The following is a 23,237-nucleotide window of genomic DNA, read 5'->3' on the forward strand; positions in this document are numbered from 1 at the left end:
AGTCAAAGCCATCTTCCTAGCTATAATGCAAAATATAGATGGAAAACATGAGAAAAAATGAACATGAAAGAATGATCAATCCAGGTTCAACATATGACTAATATAGGGTTGATTTTTTTAATTGTGAGTAAATTTACAAGAGTTGATGAAAGGTACAAGTCTTCAATTTGACACAGCTCTTCAAGTGCAGAGCAGTATGAAAAAATAAAAAGATCCACACATAAGAGTCATCTCATCATACTTACAAAGATCAGAATAAAGAGAAGACCCTAAAAGCTTTCAGAGTAAAACAAACTGACAAATCAAGTAGCCTGCATTGTAACAAAAATCAGCTGGCATCAGTAACACTGGATGATAGAAGTCATGGAGCAGTGCCACAAAGTTCTTAGGGAAAATTATTTTGAACTGGATTTAGTTTGATCTAGAATTCTGTATCCTGCCAAACTGCCAATCAAGTGGGAGGGTAAAATACATTTTTAGACATTATGAATTCAGAATATTTACTTGGCAAAATAAGAGAGTTATTCTAGCAAAAACAGGGGGAAAGAAAGCCATGATTAAGGGAAGAGTTCTAACCCAATAGTGTGGTGAAGGAAAGTCCCAGCATAGCAAGTGGTGCATCAGGCCTAGAGAATGATTGGTCCACCAGGAGGGAAGGTCCTTGAAGGTGGTCCTTGGTAAAATGGGGTTTCCATGCCCTCCTACAACTGAGTGGAAAAAACCCAATTAGAAATCTTGGGAAAAACCAAATCATTTTATAACAAAGTCATGGGTCACATAGAAAGTTTAATATATTGTGAGATGATTGGAGAATTGGTTGTCAGGACAGATAATTTATTTGACCTTGTCACTAATGATGTTCTTCTTCAGATGTCCCAGGGGTTATGATATTTTACCTGTAGAGAAGGAAAAGTAATTATATGATATCATTTGCCTCTGTGGTGAATAATATTTGCATAGTAATTATAACAAAAAAGGTATTTACTGGCTTGTTAGTTTTTAGACTCAACCTGTAAACAAAGGGTGGAAGACATAATTAAGGTTATGGAATAGTATTTAAATGTTATTATCATTAATTATGTAAAAGAAAATATACAACAGAAATATGGATAAGAGTAGAAGAGAGATAGGGACAGTAAGTTAGGAGTAGTCCTTACTATTCCTCACCTTATAGTAATAGGTGGTGGTCAAGAAATACTACCAAAAATTGATGGAACATAAAAGATAGATGTTTATGTCTATAATTTAAAATCACACTGGCTACAATAGATATTGTGAATAGTTGAGTGCTATTATTTATTCCTGATAGAAAACAGAAGGTGGTAGAAAAAAGACTGTTGTTATAGCTTCAGCTTATCACTAAGCAGTAAATAATCATGTTAATTGCTAATATTGACTGGGGAATATTTTAAAATTAATGAGTACAGAAATACAGTGCCTTTTAATTACTAAACATTTTCTCTAAAGGGGAGGGACCCTCTAGAGCACCGACTTAATGTTTTTGGTGCTTGAGGCCCAAACAGAGGAAAGGGTACAAATATTCCAGGTTTCCAACTGCCCTGATTGTCTTTGGTAATCATAAAGCTGCTGGAGAAATGTCCTGTTAAAAGCCAAAGAAGGCCAATTTCCAGATGCACCACTGAGCACAAGTGCGCTCATTCTGCCAGCCCGTTTGATTGCAGCAACCTCTCCGTGCTCAACTCAAGTGGCACTTGGTGGGGACAGAGGGTTAGAGTCATCAGCTCCCATCCCCAGACCCCAGGAGGCCACAGAGGCACCGTGTAGGCCTCTGGTGACCAAACTGACTTTCTCTGCTGGGCCATCACCTTAGATTCCGATGCCAGAGGATGTTTGCTTGGGGCACAGGTCTTGTACACGGCACACGACAGCTTCAGACCCAGGTCAGTGCTCTGTTTGCTGACTGAGGAGACAGTGGAACTAAATGAGTGGCAAGGATGGTCCTTCTTAGGCAGGTTTTCTTCTGAACTGTCCTAGAAACACAAGCCTTTGGTTATGGAGAAAAAGGTATTTCCCCACTCAGGAGGATTGCTGTGCCCTCCTGCTGACATTGAGAAACTCACTGTAAGAGGCTTCTTAAACTGGGACTCTTGTCAAGCATCTAAGGCCACTTTTCTGCTCAGTGATATCTTCCACTTTAAAGTGGAAATTGGATAAAATATCTATGGTTATCTTCTTTCTTAAAATGGAGAGGATGAGCTCCTGTAAAATAGGGGTTTAAAAATTATTTATTAAACACAATGCAAGAGATATGCAAAGGTATGCTCAGCTAATTGACGAATGATCTCTCACTTCCTGATTGTTCCAAATAGGCTAAAAGTCTGCTATGACCACAGCCTCTTGCGAAGGGATTCCCATGCACTTTCTAATTATGTGCATGGGAAGCTTTCTAATTATGGAAGTAGTGGCTAAGTTCTCTATATAGGGGAACCTCACTGCCACAGCTTGAACCGATTAGACTGGTAGCAAGTATCTGATGTATAGATTAGGAAATCCCTAGGCTGGCAAATGGCAACCTATGATGTCACATGGCATGAAAGCTCTTCCGAGCAAGGACATCATGAGTCTTCCTTAGAAATTTGAACTAGAATTAGAAAGGGTTGATTAGTTTGTAGGAGGAACAGAAATGGGACAGCACACTGAGAGAAGGTAGGATACAGATATCATGCTATGGAAGAGTCCAGGATAATAACCGTGTAATAACCATGAGCATGCAAGTTAGGAGGTAGCTAAGAGTCACTAGAGTAGAGGCTGACTTGGTTCATGGAGAAGTAGAAACAGAGATGGAGAGGACCTGCATTAGTGTTAATGGTGGAGTTCTGAGTGAAGACTGATGAAATTTCTCAGGAAAGAAAACATCTGAACTAGGCTTCTGTATTCCCTCCAGCTGGTATGCAGCTGTTTCTGGGCTTTATGGTACCCCTTGTTTTCATGCATATCCTTATGACAGACTCCCATAATGTGAACTAACCTGAATGGGTCTCTGTTCTTGCAGCCCAAAGATCCTGGCTAAACATGCCAACCCATTTATACTGCCTTACTAGTTGGACACGCTCTTTCGAGATAGCTTTCCGGGGGAGAGTGATGAAGTAACTGAGACAGTGAAAAGATGGCCTGAAGCAAAGCAAGTCAGCATTGCCCTCTGAAGCCTAAGAGCAGAGCACCATGGCTGGTTCTTTCATGGGGGCGCAGGAACCGGCAGGGAAGGCAGTGAGGAGAAAGTGCCGTGTGCTTGAGGATTATGGCAGAGACTTGATTTTCAATGTCCTCACCGCCAAGAAACCCCCATACCCCAACCACTGTGAGTTTTCTCCATGGACACTGAATTTTGAAAAGATTTAATTTAGCAAACCAACTGTATTCATTTGGTAATAAATCATTTTCCCATTGGAATAGATATGAATCTTATCCATAAACTCAGAGTGCTTAAATCTTACTTTTATAATCTCTAACTTACTACTTTGACCCTGAGTTCCCATTTCACTGAGCTGGGAGGAAGTTTAACCTGTCATTCTTGAAGCTCTCTGTCCCAAGTGGAGTAGAGTGTCGGGGATGGCACTGGTCATCTCTGCACATGATCAGCCAATTCTGAGATCTCCATGGTCCCTTCAGTCCCATCTTCCCCACCTCCCACAGTATACTGGGGCATCAGAATCTTCACTGTGGCTGGAAGGCCAGGACCAGGGCCTCTTTTCCTGAGTGTGGCATGCAGATAGAGGTCCCCTCTGAGGTCTGGCCCTTGCCCGGACACATTGTCTTAGAAAAGAGCAGAGGTCAAAGGCCTTTCTCTTCCTCTCCTGGGCCGGTGGGGAAATCTTTGATTTGTAATTGGGGGATAGCCTTCCCCTGTAAAATTCATCTAGATGACAGACTGAACAGGAAGCCCAGTACCTGTAGGAAATTTATAACTGTAACTTGAGCATGCAGTCACACACACGCACAAATGTGTACTGCATACATGCATGTGTATGCTCGTGTGGATTAAAGTCATCTCAGAATGGAATAATAATATGTTGATTGAGCACACACTGTGTCTGAGGCGATGTGGTAAGTGTAAATAAGCCAGTGGGATTTCGGGAGTTTCCCTTGGTTGAGTCCCAAAGTGAAGAGGAGCCATGTGGATTAGAGACACATAAAATAAATTCTGCAAAGCAAGTCAGTGAACTGTCAGCTCCGTCTCATTAACTTTAGGGAGACCCCAGATGAGGCTTTATTTCTAACATATCTGGTCGCAGGAAAAGTAGAAACTGCCAGTGTCTCCTTAAAGCCTCTTGTTGCCCCTAACTTGCTACTCACTTAATTCTGACTCAGGGCCTCTGCAGAAGCAACTGCGCTACCTAGACTTGGGGATACATTTTCTGTCTGGGCTCCTGGGTTTCTCTTTAGTGGCCTCCTGTCTGTCTGCCAGCGTGCATGGATGTAGCTTCCTCTTTCTGTGTTTCTCTTTGTGATCGTGCTAACAGCCTTGAAATTGTAGGCCTATCCCCTCTGGTTGGAAGGTGCTGGCTCACCAATTCCAATGTTTTCTAAAATATGCCTTTTGTGCCCTGTGGTGAGAGAGAGGGAAAGGCAGAGTAGAAATACCTTTTCTTCGTCCAGTGCTTCAAGTTTACTGTATCCAGAAATTTCATGCACATTGTTTCATCTGACCTCACACAGCCCTGGGGAGTGGTGGTGTCCTTATTTACAAATGTGAAAATGGGGCTCAGAGAGGTGGAGGGACTTGCTCATGGTCACAGAGCAGAGCTGGGACTGGAAGCCAACTCCTCCGTTTCACACTCCTGTGCTTTGGCCTGATATCCCAGCTGCTTCCCAATGACAACTAGGCGTATGATAAGCCTTTAATATGAACCCCTTCAGACCCTGTGGAAATAACAAGAAAAGTATCAGACACATCCTTTGCCCTCAAGTCGCATACGGTTTAGTTGAGTGTTCACGTCTGTCTGCTTAAGTCAAGCAAAAACACGGTCCTTGCCCTTAGGAGCTTACAGACTAAAAGGAAGTCAGTGTCAGCATCTTCTCCCTTGTAAGGTTCAGAGAACCCAGTCGGAGGCTGTTTTCCTTTGCTCACTAGCTCTAAGCAAAGAGACCCAGGGAGACCCCGCCTCCTCACAGAGCTTAAAGAGGGTGGTGAGATGTTCTTCGCCAACCATCGTCTTTTCCCGTTTTCTTCTTTCCATTTTCTCACCCCTGTCAGGTACCTGCAGCCAGTCCACCCTTGGATAGCTGGGAGAGGATGGACTAAGCTGTTTGTGGCTGCTCTGGGGCACAGACATTTTTGTCATGCAGAGCACCTCAACTTCTTCCCCAGCTGTTGGCAACCTTGATTTAAATGGAGATTTAATAAAATGATTTAAAAGGAGAGGTTTGGTTTGGGAGCAGGTATGAGAAAGGAAGAGGGAGAAGTGGTGGAAATGGTGCAGTGTCCACTCCTTGTCCATCCCTTTGAACTGGGCTTGACTCCCCTAAGGTTGAAAATGGACAGCACTGTGGCAGACTGGGGCAGTGGGGAGGCAAGGGCCTTACAGAAGGATTCAGGAAACACTGACGCTCTGGCCCCCACATCTGGAAACTAAATGTGTCCCAGGTTGGGAAGTAAGATGTTCTCCCTGACTCTGCACAGGACCCTGCACCAACTGGCTACCCAAGGCCAGGCAGAGAAGTCAGTCATTGGCCCAGAGAGGGCATCCTGTGATGAACACAGGCAGCAGAGGCTGTGGGGAGAAACATGGCTTAGTTGTGGCTATGAACAAGGGGGCATAGGAACCCGAAAAGAACAAGGCATAAGCCAGGGATTCTGAAGCTGACAGCCTGCTCTATGGGCAACTATGTGTATTCCGTAGTAAAAGTAGTGATGGTAGCCAAGTTTCAGTATGAGTGAGGCCTTGGAACCACTGTGATGTGATCCAGGTCACATTTGGAGCACAAACACCAAGAGGCTTTGTTATAGTGGGTGAGTTTTCTGAGCAGAAACCTTATAAAGTATGTTCAGGTATAAAATCTTATCTCGATTAGAATTTTCTAGCTTTTTGTTCCTACCTTTATATTATTTATTTATTTATTTATTACATACCTTATCCTAGTTAATATATGTTGACTCTTACCTCCTCTGTTCACAAAGCTACAAGATCTTTTTCCTCCTGATTTTTCTCAGCTCTATCCACCATGCAGGCCTGACTTTCTCCAGGCATTTTCCAATCATTCTAAGCAGGAATCACCCTCTGGACTGAGAAAACCAATTCATCAAAGCCTCCAAATAGTTCTCTCTCTGAAGTTGGTCTTAATGACCTGCCATCTGACTCTGACCCTACTGATGGATGACCAGAGACAAGTTACTTAACCTCTGTCTTTGCCTGTGAAACACGACTGAGACTCCCGTGAGGCAACAAAGCATCATCTCTGTAAAGTGTCTGGGGCTGTGTACGTGTTCCCGTGGTTACAGTTTTTTTCATGGACACATCCACACCCTCCTGACCTGTGTTCCAACCTGCTGACCTCTGCCCTTGTTCATTCTGCCTCCTTCCCCGGGCCCTGGATCCCTGTTCTGGTGTTTCCCTCCTGCAGGAATCCCCACTGTCTGCTAGGTCATTCCCATTAACATCAAACACATGCTGTAATAGCTCCCAGCATAGGAAGAAATACCTTCTCTCTTGACCCTGCATTTCTCTCCTGCTGTAGCCTCATTTCTCTGCTTCTCTTTGCAGTAAAATGATTCAACAAGAGGTATCTGTACTCACTGTCTCCACTTCTTCCAATCCTCTTGAGATCACCCAACCACTCCACAAAAGCAGTCTTATGAAGGCCACCAGTGCCCTCCCTGCTGCAAATCCAGTGACTCACTCTCAGTCCTAGTCTCCTGGTCCACCCCCCGCTCCTTGCAACCTTTGGCTCTGGGACACCACCCTTCTGTTTTTCCTAATACCTCATTCACTCGCTCTGCCTTTCAGATCTCTAAATATCGCCTGCTGCAGAGTGAAGTCCTTGTTTCTAATTACATTCACTCCCCAGGAAATCTCCTCCAGTCTTGAAGCTTTAAATAGCATCTATCTGCCGTCAGTTCCTTGTATAAGTTTCCAAACTTGTGCATCTAACCACCTACTCAAATCTCTACATCTCACCTTCTCTTACTCCTCATCCACTCCATCAGCAAATCCTGTTGGTTGTATCTTCAAAATGTATTCAATATTCAACTTTTCCTCACCTGCCTTTACCAACTGGTCCCAGCCGTAATGATCTCTCTCCTTGTCTACTGCAGCAGATTCCTAACTGTTCCTGCATCTACACTTGCATCCTTGTAGTGAATTACTGTGTGACAGCAGGAGGTACCCTTTTATAATCCTTTTAAAGTTTAAAACTTATTACATCATTTTCCTGCTCAAAACTCTCCAGTAACACCCTGTAGAATTTTAAGGTCCCACACAGTAGACCTCTAACTGCATCTTTGACCTCATCTCTGACCACTCATCATCTCCGTCACCCTGCTCCTACCCCACTGGCCAATTTGCTGTTCTTAGAATATTATGAGTGTGCTTCCAGCTCAGGACTGTTACCCTACTGTTCTCTGTGCTGGATCCCCTTCTCCCAGAGAGTAGATGGCCCATTGTAATAGTTCTCTATTGCTGCAGCAGTAACAAATTACTACAAATTTAGCAGCCTAGAATAGCCTTTGCTCATTAGCTCAGTTCTATAGGTCAGAAGTCTGGTGTGGTGTGGCTGGGTTCTCTGTTCAGAGTCTCCTAAAGTTGAAATCAAGGTGTCAGCTGCCAGGATCTTATTAGGAGGCTCTGGGAAAGAATCTGCTTCCATGCTCATTCAGGTTGATGGCAGAATTCAGTTGCTTGTGCTTGTGGGACTGAGGTTCCCTTTTCTTTGCCTCTTAGTTCCTAGAGGCAGCCCATAGTCTTCATGTGACCCCTCCATCTCCAAGCCAGCAACAGTGTATGTCGAGTCCTCACACTTCCTTTTCTTCTCCAGCTTTCTGCTTTGAAGGATTCATGTGATGAGTCCATATTCCTGGATAATATTCCTATTTTAAGGTCAACTGATTAGCAACCTTAATTTGTACCTGTTGTCATGTAATGCAACATAGTAACATATTCATAAGAGTGACACCAGGAAATGGAGGTAACAGGGACCAAATTTCTGCCCACCACACCCGCTCTCTCACTTCAGCCATTCAGTCAATGTCACCTAAGTATCTGGCTCCCCAGTCTGTGCCCCACCACCCCATTCTGCCCTCACTCTATCCTTCCTCTCCCTGCTCAGTTTTCCTCATAGCACTTATGGATGTCTGTATTTGGTTAGTTTATTATTTGTTTCTCTTTATGAGTTTGTCAGCTATATGCTGACTGGGACTTTATCTGTTTTATTTACTGCCATACATACAACACCTAGAATTGTGACTAGAACACAGTAGGTGCTCAATGAATACTTGCTGAATAAATGTAAATTAATGAATGATACTTCTCCTCCTCAACAATCCAGATTGGTTATCTTAAGTAACTAACTAGTTCTCTGTGTATTAAAAATACCTTTCTAGAAGTTTATTGGTTATCAGTCAGCAGGTATCTGAACACCTTTTATAAACCCCACCCTGTTCTGGGCATCCCCTGGGCTATGCTGAATCTTGTGTTTGAAGAACTTTCAGTCTTTGGTGGACCTTTGAAATGTTTTAAGGATAAAATGAAACAGATAAGGGAGTGTGGCTGTAACCCCACAACTCTGATGAAATGTCGCATTCCTTTATTTTCCCTGATCAACTTCAATCTGTTTTGAGACTTCATGTTCCTAGCTGGTAGGAAATGTCATGTCTTTATTGTTTACAGATAATTCAAAAATGAAACAGACACTGATGCCAAAAACTCAGCCTCTGTGCATCAGTGCTGAATCAAATCTCAGAGACAGTGTTGGGTGAAGTAGAAAAGAAGAGCTTTATTGCTTTGCCAGGCAAAGGGGGACACAGTGGGCTCCTGTCCCAAAAAACTGTGTGTCCCAACCTGGGAGGACTTGGTGAGGAGTTTTATAGCAATAGTTCAAGGGTGGGGTTGCTGATAAGAGTAGTGTGTGTGCAGGACCTGTACTTCTTTAATCACAGGTAATCTCTTGATGAGCTTCTCTGGTTCCTTTAATCTGGCCTCAAGTGGTCTTCTCTGGAATGAAGAATGCTGACATCTTCCATTTGTTGAGGGTTTTAGTTCTATAAAAAGCTTAAAGATATTGTGTGTATCCCTTGAGGCAGAACCAGGACCCTGCCCCAAGGCTGCACTATTGTTTCTTGGCTGCTCCTCCCTTGTTTCTGCATCCCCTCCCTTCCCTGATTAGCAACTATTAGAATCTGCCCTTTGGAACTCAGGGAAGGTCATGGAGGCTGGAGTCTGTTCCCAAAAACAAGAAATGGGGGACACGAAAAGGCTTCCATGGTCAGGAGCACCACAGGGTCCTGCTCAGTTTCAGGACTTTCCACAGGGAACTTATTGTTTAGTAAGTTTGATTAGATGTATTAATAATAATCATTTTTACATGCATTCAGTATACAAATGTGTTAAATGATAAATGAGACATACTGGAAACTATGCTTTGGGAGTATATGGTGGTGAGGGGAGGTGAGCATAGAAATTAATTCTGGAGACAGGGCACTGGGGTTGGGATTGCATCTAAGCTAGATCTTGATGGATGGATAGAGCCTAAAGAGCTGGCGATAGGAAAGGCAGGCAAAGTTGGGGAGGAAGGTGTGAACACAAGTGTGCAGAATGAAAGAAAAGGCTCCATATAGGGAACTGAAAGGGGGGAGAAGAGCATTATGGGGCAAAAAAGGAAAAAAGGAAAAAAGAAATAGCCCCATCACACACCCAGTCCCCAAATAAATTCCAGGCTGTAGGTTGTAAATCTAAATGTCAAGAGCAAAAAATAAAAGTTCTACAAGATAATATAGGACCTCTGGATAGGAAAAAGCTTTTAAAACAGGACAGTAAAAATGTAATCAAAGGAAAAGTGACAAATTGTACTTCATTAGAATTAAAAACCGTTCATCAAGAGAGGTCGTTAAAAGAGTTAAAAGGCAGGCAATACAGTGAGAAAAGGTATTTGCAACATATAACAAAAAAACCCCTGCATCCAGAATATATAAATGACTTCTATAATCCATTAAGAAAATGAGAGACAACACCATGGAAAAATGGGCAAGAGATTTGAATAGGTACTTCAGAAAAGAGAATATTAAAATAAGCAATAAATGTATAAAAGTTTAATAAGTCATGGGAAGTACAAATTAAAACCACAATGAGATAAAGCCTCATATTCACTAGAACGGGCTAAAACCTGAGACTGATAATACCAAGTTTTGGCAAGGATATGGAGCAATCCGAATTCTCATAGATTGCTGGTGGGAATGGAAATTAGCACAAACACTTTAGAAAATAATTAGACATTATCTACTAAGGTTAAAAGTACACATACCACATGATCCAGCAATTTCACTCCTAGCTATATATCCAACAGAATTACATACACAAGAGCACCAAGAAAATGTGTACAAGGGTGTTCAGAGCAGCATTATTTATGATAACCTCAAATCGGCAAGAACCCTAACTATTATCCATCAACAGTAGAATGGATAAATAAATGATGTATATTCATGTGATAGAATGCTAAACAATCAAGAAAATGAATGAAATATAGACACACACACCAACATGGATAAATGGAAACAATATAATGTTGAGTGAAAAAAAGTCAATACAGTTGACCCTTGAACAATATGGGTTTGAACTAGTCAGGTCGATTTATATGCAGATTTTTCCAATAAATATACGTACCCCACCATTTTCTATAAGGGACTTGAGCATCCACGGATTTTGTTATCTGCAGGGGCTCCTGGAACCAATCCCTCATGGTATACCCTTGGACGATTGTATATGTTTCCATCTAAGTTAGCTCAAAGCAAACTGTAACTCTGATATTCAGGGGTAATGTTTTTGTGACAAAACTATAAATAAACAAAAGGAATGAACACAGAAAAGTCAAGATGGTGGTTTCCTTTGTGGAGGGAAGGGAAAGGCACTGGGAGGGGATTCTGAAGTTTCTCTTAATTTAGGTGGCAGTCACATAGACTTCACTTTGGGGGAAATCATTGAGCCACACAGCAATTTCTGTGCTTCCTATATATATTATTGTTCACAGCCATAAAGGAAAAAGAAGTAAGCCTAGAAATAGAGGTTTAGAAGTAATTGTTCAGTGTCTGGAATGCTAGGCTGGATCTGGATTTTCTTCCATAGGATAGGGAGCCAGTGAAGTGCTCATTTGTTATGTAGAAAGGTGATCTTTTCACTTGCACTATAATACTAACAGAAATCCAAATAAAAGGAAAATTTTTCTAAAATACTACCATTTTTACTTTTAAGTATTTTTTAACCATCCTGCTATCAAAGTGAATAAAACAAGATATGGTTTTAATTTTCAACGCTTTTTAAAAAGAAATAGGTCACAAGAATGTTCCCTGTAACTAACAAGTTTTTATAATTATTGACTATCGTCATTTGAGTGGATTTACCTTAATTTACTTAACCATTCTCTTATTATTGCTTTAAATTCATTCCAACATTTCATTATTACAGCCAATACTTTATAAACATCATTTCCCCATTGAATGATTGCATTAGAATATATTCTCAGAAATATTATTTTAAGGTCAAAGATTATGAATATTTTAATGAATATTGATATTTGAATATTGCTTTCCAGAAGAATTTTTAATAGTTTATATTGCCAGCCACTGTATATGAGCAGATTCATTCATTTAGTCGTTCAGCAAATGTTTAATGAGCACCTGTATATGCAGGCACCATCTCTGCTATCGGAGAGTTTAATGTCAAATGTGAAAGACACAAAAATTGACTACAATTAGGGGGCTGGGGAAGGTCTCCCAGAAGACCAGGTCTATACAGAAGATTAGGCATTAAATGTGTTGTGACTGTGTTTTAAGAGATGTGAAAGTTTGTTGGTGGTTTTTGAGCAGTGGTTGATGTGAATAGAGAACTACTTTAGAAAGATTAATTTGGCTTTCAGTTTTAAGAGAGATTGATTGGGGGATTGACTGGTGCCAGGGAGAACTGTGTGAAGCTTTGGGGTAAAAAGCAATGAGCGTTCTTGAACCAGGGAGGAACTAGGGAAAGGAGACATGTGACTATGACGCTATTTAACAAGTTGGGAGCTAATGCATAAGCCATGTAAAATGTCATACACGAATATAAAGTGTAATCAGACCATTAGTGCTGACAATTCCACACTGCAGATGGTTGATTGACTTTAGGGTCTAACTGTGACAGTCATTCGCCCTGCTCAATGCCATACACAACCTGATGGTTAGATAATCTGTGACCCAGTTAGTGTGTCTATGGGAACCTTAATATCTATATTCCTAACTTCCCGTGTATTTGAAAATATGCCCTAAATGATACTTGAAGGTAGCTTTTCGCATCCCATATATATTGTGATTTTCCCAGGATGCTACTGGCCTTACACCATAATAGACTCTGACTGTCTGATACATTTGCTTTTGCAACACCATTACAATTTATTGATGAAAATGAGCACAAGTGTCATCAAAATGCTCCCCAACAGCTTTTACCAGCTCTCCTAATAAATCGAGGAGGTCATAAATCAGGCAGATGTTAAACATTCTAGTTGAAGCTGCATCTCTAGGACTGAGCCCAGAGTCTCTGGGCTGGCACTGATGTGTGGCTGGGAACTGTTTATGCTCGTCTTCCCTGCCAGAGCATATGGGACAGCACTAACCAAGAATTACAGACTCGGGATCCCGAAATCCAACAAAATTAATGGACTGTAAAGTTTTTACAGAGATGTGGGAAATGGAAGAAGTATAGCTTAGGAAAATGGCTTGGTTTAGCAACTCTTAAGCTACTGTCTGTTCTGCTTCTTTTTATGTACAGTGGGTGTTGAGGTCAACATTTGGGCAAATGCTGTTCCAGCACTTGTACATCTCTGTAGGGCTTACACATGTCAGTGCTAAAAGCTTTCAGACACATGCATGAGGTTTTGAATGTTCAAAAGACTTTGGCTCAACTTTAATAATTTAACGTCTTGTAAAACCAGGAGCAAGTCCTGAAAAAACTGAAATCTACATAAGTGAAACTTAGCTGTCTGTATTTTCCTCTCTTCCTGTTGGCACCTGTTAATTTCTCTGATCTCTTTTTCACCTATCTTTACATAATTGATGATTTCCCTGCCCTCCTCAGTGTGTTCTATCTACTCTAAAAAGCCAACATTTATTCTCTCTCTGGTGTGCCTCTTGGAACAACGCAAACTTTGTCAAAATCTTCTAGAACAGTACACCTATCATTCATTGAGAGCTTACTGTGTTCCAGGCATTGTGCTGGTTCTTGATATATATTATTTCTAAAAGGTTGTCACCATCTTTAACCTGAGACAGTGGAGACTCGGGCTGCTAAAATAGTGTCCAAGGTCACAAATTGGTAGTGGCTTCTCTGGTATCAGACTATATCTGACTGACTCTAAAACTTTTCTTTCCATGTTGGTTTTCTACCTTTGCTCTAAAACTCAGCAAAATAATCTGAACCCAATTTTCCCCCTCCAGAATTTGGAAAGTTTGACGATTTATCAAATTTATGTGTACATCTGTTCCTCTCATTACAGCTTCTGCCCCCAGGAGTGGTTAATGCCTTGCTGGGCTTCAAGCTGCAACTCTCCTGGTCTCTGAGGTCTGGCTGAGGGTTTTCAGAGACTAAGGAAAATTTTCTTTGCTTCAGGCTGCAGACTTTGAGCAGCTTTGCTGCTGAGTCTGGGGCCTGTCCTAGAGCTAAAAAGATCACCAACCATGTCCCCATCTGGCAGATTAATCTTGTTGTCGCCGACCACATCTCATACACCCAGGGCTGTGCCCTGAAGAAGGATTGCCTCTCCAGGTGACTGCTTAGGCCTGAGTCACTGCTGCATACATCACCCAGGCAAATCAGATCAAGCCGAGAATGAAATTCATTGCACAGGCTGAAGAGTGATTTCACCAGATAAAATACATAAAGTGTCACAGTTGATGTAGCACTCACCAGAGCGACCTCACTGAAAGTGGTCTGGTTGCTCATTAGAAAAAAGGAAGGGCTTGGGAGAGGTGTCAGGGAACGACTAGGCAGTTACCGTCAAGTCTACTCTAAGGAGAGATCCTTACACAATGATGCGTTAAAAAGTTCTCATCTCTTTATGATAACTTTCAAATACACTCAAAAGTAGAGAAAATAGTAAAATAAAGCTTCATATACCCATAAGTCAAATTAAACAATTATTAAGGTATTGCACCTTGAAAAACTTAGGATAATACCCCAAACCTCAGGGATCAAATCACAGAAAATGAAGACATAATTACTAGGTTTTATGTCCTGTACTATGGATTATACTTAACTGAAAGTTCATTTTCACATTTGTATTTCCTTCCTTTCCCTGAAATACAGTTAAACGTATTCCCCAATCATCTGTTATTGTTCCAGAAATTTTCATATAAAAAGAAGCATATATATGTATATTCAAAAAGATTTTGTTACATTTGCTTTATTTATTCCTAAAAACCCACTTTTGGGTGTCAGAGGTAGGATATCAGTTTATAGGCCTCATGTCTACCAGAGAAGAGAAGTAACAAGAGTTAAATTCAAACTCCCTGTTACTGTTTCTCAACAAACAGATACCTACACTTGTGTTTAAAAATGCTTATTGAGCTCCTGCTATATGTCAGACTCTGCTAGGCATAGGGAATAAAAAAGGCAAAAAGGAAAAAGGCAGCATGGTTTTGGAAAGATCATCGGCTCTTCCACAAACTAGGTGTCCAACAGATGGCCATGAACAGTGTTCATAACAATAAAACTATAATTATTATATACTATCATGATAAGGTCCTGCCCTTAAGAAGGTTTCAACCTCATGGGGTCAGACAGATTCAAAATAATAGGAGCAGCATGGTTATAAATACAGGGGTAGAATTATCCATGGGAGTGCAGTGGGGAAAATAAAGAGGGAATTAATTGTATCTAGGATGGGTGATAATTGCACTGTTGCAGTACACACACAGTAGGTTCCCTTCTAGGTAGGGGTTTGAGGTGCTGGCAGTGGTGCTGGAATGGCAGTGCAGTGGAGGGGAGAGACTGAGTAAAGGCACAGAGATGCAAAAGTACAGAGAGTTTATGGCACTCCACATAGGCACCGTGAGTGAACTGGTGGTTAGACAGGAAACCACACTGTAAACATTTATGCCTTTGTACTCTATCCTGTCAACAGTGGGGAGCCAGTGAAGAAATGCAAACAAAGGAGTCACAGGACTCGATCTGGGAGCTGTGGCTGATGTGGGTATTCACAGTGCCTAGAATAGCAGAACCTAGTCATTGTTGAAAACAAATTGCTAGACAAATACTGCATCTTTATAAAGCTCGGAGAAACCTGTTGTAAATGCTGAAATATGATGGTTATGAGAATCATAAGGACCATGCATCATCATTGTGTGTGATCAAGTGCTTTCTAATCTATCTTGCCTATAACCAGAGTTCAGTACTTTCTCCCCTTCTGAATTCCTTATATCCATGAAGTCTGTCATGACCTACTACCCCAGACACCAAAGCTGGACCCCTAGAGTCAGCCTCCACTCCTCTCTCTTCTTCAGAGTACCTCTGGCCCCCTGTCCCATCAAAGATTTAGTAAATCACTAAGTCCTATTGATTTTATCACCTAAATGTTCCTTATACCTAGTTCCTTTCTTTGTTTCCACCCGCTACTGCCTTAGCACAGTCCTATCATCTCTCGCCAGGACTAACACCGACTAAGTGGTTTCCCGGCCTCCAGTTCTAACTTCCCATCACCCCAGCTCCCAGATTGAATCCTGTGACTCCTTTGTTTGAAATTCTTCACTGGCTCCCCACTGTTGACAGGATACAATTCAAAGGCATAAATGTTCACGATGTGGCTTCCTGTCTAACCACCAGTTCACTCATGGTGCCTGTTTGGAGTGCCATGAACTCTCTGTAAAGTTTAAGCCTCTATGTGGACACCCATATGGATACTAATGTAACCTCAGTAAAGCGGGGGCCCCCATGATCCAGTCTCATTACATGATCATGATCAAAAAACATAGTCCATCAACTAAAAAGAAATTTCCAAATATCTAAGTTTTTAAAAAATTGCATTCTTGAACATTTTAAAGGGACTCATGGTCCTATGAAACATTCCTCTTTTTATAACCCTTTATCTTCCATCCAGTTTTCTCACATACTATAAATGTTCCCCACCTCTCTTCAGAGTCACCCCTGCTTAGCCCTCCCTGAGCCCTTGCTCTGGTCTTTCTATTCCTCCCTCTTCTCTAGATTCTGTGCTACAAAAGGCCAAAGGACCAGAGGGCCAGAGCAGGCAGCAACTGATCAGACGGACAAGGCCAGACACCTCTTTAGTGAGCAGAGAGAGACAACAGGCTGCAACTACATACAATTACAGTTTGGGTTTCATTATACAAAGATGAATAAGCCATCTGTGATGATAGACACCTCACTCCCGAGTAATGTGTATATCATAACCATTTCATGTTTATTTTTGTGGTAGGCAACTTTCATCTTGTAGATGGCAATGCCAACATTATAATGAGCCAGGAAAGCTTGCTTACTGGAAGAAGGCTTAAGGGCAGCTTGTGTTAGGGGAACTGCCTCTGCCAGGAAGCTGGGGCTGTCCTTCTCTGAATTCACACTTCAGGCTGTTTTTTGGCTGGCATCACCTGCGGCACTTTAGGGAGGTGTTTTACAATGGATCTCACGAGGGTAAAGAGCAGTAGGCAGCTGGGGCTGAGCCAGCAGACTGCCTCCGCACCGGGTACTCCTTACTGTTGGTCACGTGTCACTGTTTCTGGGCCTGCTGGCCACGCATGGGCAGCCCCTCCGGCATTGCCAATGTCTGAGTTTGCCTGGCCTTTGCCTAACCACATGCCCCAGGAGCTCCAGGGCCTTCCAGTGTTTATATCATCTTGAGTTCAGATGCTGGGTGCATATCTGGCCTTCAGCCCCACACTGCCACTCCTATCCCTGCACTCTGAAGCGTCCTACTCCCTGGCGACCTGCTGCCCCTGCTTCTGGACTGACTGCTTAGGAGCGAAGAGATGATGAGCCAGTGCAAGACATGCTGAGGGAAGGGATTAAATTGACAACATTGGGCTGAAGAGAAGGCAACTTAGGAGAAACTGAATAGAGTGTGGTCTTTGACATTTGTGGCCATTGGAGTTACCTAGAAAGCTAAGGAAAAAAATGCTTGGGCCCCAATTCAGTTAAATTGAAATCGTTGGGATGGGGCCTGTGGAGGCGACCCTCCAGGGTGGCCCCCAGTGATCCCTCCCCTGGGTATTCACACCCTTTTATAATTCCCTCCCGTTGAGTATGGGCAGGACTTAGTGTCTTGCTTCTAATGAATAGAATAAGGTGGAAGTGAAAGTATGTGACTTGTAGATGAGGTCATAAAAGCGTTGTGGCCTTGCTTGACTCCCTCAGGTCACTTGCTTTGGGGAAGGCCAAACGTCATGTCATCAGCAGCCTCATGGAAAGGCTCACGTGATGAGGAACTCTGGCTGATAGCCATGTGAGTGAGCTTGGAGGTATATCTTGCCACCCAAGGCAAGCTTCAGGGGACTGCAGCCCCAGCTTACCCCTGATTGCAGCATCATGAGAAACTCTAAGTCAGAACCATCTGGCTAAGCTGCTTCTAGATTCCTGGCCCAAGAAAACTGTGAGATAATAAATGTATGTTTTTTAAGCCACTAAGCTGGGGCATGATTTGTTACGCAGCAATAGATAAGTAATACAGGGCTGAGGAAGCTGCATTTTTTACAAGTTTCCCAGGTGATTCTAAAGTGTAGCCACTGGTATCAAGGACTGAATGAATGGAGGAGCCTGGGAGCTGCCTGGGAGCTGTGGAAGGGAACAGATACTATGTATCAGTAACTGTGCCACACACTTAACATCCGGTACCTTGCTGGCTTCACAGTATTCTCCAGGAGTTACACAGTATCATCCCTACTTTACAGATGAGAAAACTGAGGTTTACCAAAACAAACTTGCCCAAGATAGGAAGACTTAAAACCTAGCCTTATTTAGAAGCCTGTGTTCTCTCTGCTGTGTGATGCAGCAACCCTGATCCCCCAGGAGAGAGCTTAGAATGAGACAGATCTGGTTCCTGTAATTTTGCTACCTGTCAGTTGTTTGTACCTGGATTTGCCTTCTGCTCCAGTGGCCACTAAGTGCTCACCAGAAGGAGTGCTGATAACATGCTCACCAAAGGTGTTATGGGCATCAGCATCTAGCAGTCAATGAATATTTGCTGGGGAAGCCTGAGGCAAGAGCAGTTTCGGAGAGAAGAGACCAGTCCAGGCTGCGTAGCCCTACCTGGCAGGGTGGCCCAAGCGGGCCCTCTTCCTTCATCCCTTGGGGATTTGTGGGCCTGGGATCCTGGGCTACTCTCTCTGACCATTTAATGCCACCATTTAACCATGATTATTAAACATGAAGCCCTTTCCCATTAACACCCACAATGTACCAAGGGTGATTCCCCAGGGGCCATAGGTATACCTGGGCTCCAAGACAAACACATGCTGCTTGACTCTGTCCATCTCTAACCCTGGGGAGAAAATCTGCCCTAAATTAAAGATGGTTCTGGAATGAAGTTTGGAGAACAGCTAGCCATAGAAAAATCAGAGAGCACGTCTCCTCCAGTTGGAATTTTACAGGAGCGTTTCTAAAATCCTTATTATCACCCAAGCTGCCTCGTGTTCATCAGGCTTCAGCTACAAAGACCATTCCTAAATGAAACACATTATCATAACTGAATAATCTTTAATTACTGATTCCAAAATGAAAAAAACAGCAAAACAAAACCCAAACCGAGCTCTCAATTTATGTTCAGTGAGGATTACGTAAAGTTAACGTCTTGTGGAAATAGCTCAGTAAATTTACTCAGCAGTGGTGTCCTATAAATATGGAAGTAAGTAGCTAAGTCAGTTAGCTGCTCCAGCCTAGCTCACATTACCTTCACCTTCTTTGGTGGCTCCTGGGTGAGTGTCTTTAGTGACCTGAAGCTGTCTTGTCATAATGTTCAAGCACACAGAGACCTCCTAGGGCTTTGAAACGTAGTGACAATCATAGGGAGATGTCACGTTCCTTTAATAACCATCCGTCACTTAGGTCAGAGAGAGCAATGAAGCAAAGTGCAGCCAGGCAACCAGAGGCTGGGAGCTCAATGAGAAGTGGAAATCAATGAGGTGCAAACAATATGCCTGTGAGGTCAAGGCAACGTTTGCTCTCTGCTCCCACTTTGTCTCTGCCCTGCAGTCTTGATATCATTTAAAAATGTTTATTGCAGTGAGGATATTAGTATGACATTTACAAAGTAAAAATAAAATTTTTTTAATATGGAAAAGTGTGAAGAAAAGATATAAATCACCTTTAATCCCTCTACCCATACATAACTACTTTTAATGTTTTGGAAATATTCTAGTCTTAACAGACATACACATTTTTAAATTCTGCAAAATTTCCTTTCTTGCTTTTTTTTTTTTTTTTTTTGCAGTACGCGAGCCTCTCACTGCTGTGGCCTCTCCCTTTGCGGAGCACAGGCTCCGGATGTGCAGGCTCAGTGGCCATGGCTCACGGGCCCAGCCGCTCCCCGGCATGTGGGATCCTCCCGGACCGGAGCACGAACCCGTGTCCCCTGCATCGGCAGGCCGACTCTCAACCACTGTGCCACCAGGGAAGCCCCCTTTCTTGCTTTTTAATTTAGAAACATGTCATGAACACTTCCTCCTGTCATTGAAAAGTCTTTTAATGGATGGTGGATGGTTACTATTCTATTGTAAGGCTGAGTCACAAGTTAATTAACCAGTTTTCTATTATTGGACATACAGGTTGTTTTCAATTTTTCACTATGTAAGTACTACATCTGTGTGCTTTACTTTACAAAAGTCTTCGTCCGTTTACTGATAATTTTCTTAAGATAGATTACAAGAACAGAATTTTCTGGGCCAGAGAACTGCACATTTTAAAGTCCCTTTAGGTGTGCTATTAAAATCACTATGCCTGTAGATACAGGGCCGCCATGTTTGGTTGTGCAGTTTGAATACTGCACAAAGGTGCCTAGATGAGAGGATGAGTTGGGGCTGAAATCCAGTCTGCGTTTCCCTTGCCCAGCCTTGCACCCTGCAAGTGGGGGACCACACAGAGAGAAAGAAATGCTTTTTACCTTGCCCCAAAGCTCCACCTGATTGCTCTACAATTTACCTACAGAGGCTTTACCTGCTCAGAGGGGATTTGTCTTTTCACCTTGTCTGCCAACATAGGTGTCTTTTTGTAAATCCTACATAGGTGCTGTGTGTGCTAGGTGGGGGCTGACTAAACAGTATGTTTTTTTAATTGATAAATTGATATCTTATTCGAATTTACATTAAATGTCTCTTTCAGTGGTTTGGATTGCCGAAAGGCTCCTTTCAAACCACCCCCACTATTTGTTCACATCTTCTTATCAAAGTGCCTTCAAATAATTGTTCTCTGGATCACAAAGCTTTCCAAACTGGGCCTTCAGTCTTATCTCAGCCACTGTGATTCTAATGCTAAGGAGGTGTGTGTTTCTTAGCCACCTCCCCTCTGGGGCTGATATCCACTTGGGCAGAGATGGATTTGCTGTGAGGCTAATGTAGCTGAAGCTTCAGGGCCCCTTCCAAAGCCCTAGAGACCTAACTTGGTATGAGCATATTTTTTTATGGAGGGACACCCAAATTGTATAACCTTCAGAGCCTGCAAAATATGGACTCACCCCTTCTAGGAGCTATCACTTTCAGTTATCCCAGCCCCAGATTTCATCTGAGTGTCTGTTAGAACTAACTGGGATCTTTGGAAGCCATGGATATTGGAAACTGGTATTTTAAAATATTTTCTTCAGACTGGTCCGTCGTTTTAGTACCTACTCTGTGCTTTCTCCAGTTATTGCCTTAAGATTATAATCATCTCTTCTATCCATCATGGTTTTTAAAATACATATAATTTTAAAACATATATTTAAATAACTTTTGACTTATCTGTCCTTTGACTGCCAGTTCAACTCCAGTAATCCTTAGCCGTACATTCCCAACCATGCACATCTTACTTTTTTCCAGGATCACCAAACCATCTCTGGTTAACAAAGTTGTCAGTGCTCCTGATTATATTCATGCTGACTATGAGCCTCTTGGGAACCACAGGTAACCCCTGGGCCTACCTAAGCATGTGCACATTGCCAGACTAATTTTTTGTGGGACATCTGTTCATTTCAGTGATGCTGCATTTTCCAACTTTGCTTTGTAACTACAGCCTGGGATATTGAATCTGAAGGTGTTTAGTCAAACTGCCTGATAGTATGTTTGGTCTTAGCCCCTCCGTAGCTTAGGTAAATTACTTAAGTAGATTTTTTTGGTTCAGTTTTTACATTTGTAAAATGGGGATGATAATAATACCTACCTCACTAAGTCTTCTGAGAAATAATGAGATAATGCATATAAAATATTTAAATCAGAGCCTGTAACTTAGGTAGTTATTATAATAATTACTATCATTTCTAAAAAAGCAACAATAGTTAGAATTGCTATTTTGGAAGAGAATAAATTAAGATGAGGTCTGTTTTGTTCATTGCTATATCCTTGATGCTCAGAATAGTGCCTGGCACTTAATAGATGCTCAGTAAATGTTAGTGCTGAAATGAGTGAAAGATTGACGTATGTAGATCCAGAAGTTGCTGCATTGGAATTGAAGTGCCCCAAAGAGACTGAAGTTTCATTCAAGAGACTGAAGCAGCAGATAGATGACTGATGCACCAATTTATGATTTAATCAGGGATTCTCAAAACTTCAAGTGGAAAAAATCAATAACTAAGACATGTTTTGCTCAAAGGAATTTGGCTGTTCCCCTATACCCAGGAAACACCTACTGAGTTGTCCATGGTGCCAGTTCAACTGGCAAGCAATCTTGTGCCGAAACCTAGCCAGCTGGAGAAGGTGGGAAGGAGTTGGGGAGGGAGGGTGATCTTCCAGGGTAGTGCTCTCAGAGGGCATTAGCACCAGAGCACCTGCCTTGAAACAGGGCTTCTGAATCTTGATTCCCCAGAATCTGGGTCCACAGACTCTGGGTAGAGGTGAGTGTTGTCTGTGAACCTCCCTTAAAATTATATGCAGGATTTGGGAAACATCTGAATATGGGCATATATGTATTATTCTGGGGATCTAAGCACTTTTGGCAGTTCCCAATTCCAGGACCCAGAAAGGGTTAAGAATCATTTGAATTTCTACTTAAAATCAGAAAGCTAGAAGGAGAAGATGGAGGGTCCAGGGGTAGCACTTGCCATGAGTAGAAGAGGAAGCAGCAGTATTTTGTGTGACATTGCCCATCACCTCTGCCCCTCAGGTAGGGAGAAAAAGGCTGTTTTTTTCAGACCAAACTCTGCCATTCTCTCCAGATTGACACCTTTGGGTGGTTACCAAACATTAGCGAGTCTTACTATTTTTCCTGAGCCCTCAACTTGATTTTTGGCTTCTCCAGGAATTTAGACAACATCCATGTCCTAAAAGTACCTAGCCAGCAGACAAAGAAGAATGTCCAGGATAAGCAACTGGGACCAGATGAAAAGAATGGATATATATTTATGTTTATCTTGTGTCATAGCAGGAAATGCCTACATTCTTCTTTCCCTTAGTTGTTTCACCATAGGAGATCTGGGAGGAAAAGCTTCATGCAAAGACATTGAATTTTAGGAAGAGGTTTACCAGCTGGACAGCTGTTGACTTTGATATGAGAGTTATGAAACTCTCCGCTCGTCAACAGGCTGGATTTTGATAGCAATGAAACAGTCACTTTAGGGCCAACAGATATCATTCAGCTTTAAATTTAAGCCATAAATAGAAAAATGGTCCTTACAGAACAAGCTCCTGTAGCTCTAGCCTAACTATAGGGTCCTTTGCAACCTGTAGGCTTGTCCTTTTGTGTTGTCTGAGAATCTGTGGTTTGTTGGTGTGGCAGCCAGAGTGGAGCCCAGCAAGCTGGCCAGGGACTTCAGCTCCCATGACCAGTCCACCATGACTATCTACCACCGCCTATGAGGTCACCACCTTCACCTTGCCCCCTGAAGTATAGGGAGGTGGGTGCTTACTCTGAGACTGA

The sequence above is a fragment of the Delphinus delphis genome, chromosome 2 (genome assembly GCF_949987515.2).
Source record: "Delphinus delphis chromosome 2, mDelDel1.2, whole genome shotgun sequence".
NCBI lineage: Eukaryota > Metazoa > Chordata > Mammalia > Artiodactyla > Delphinidae > Delphinus > Delphinus delphis.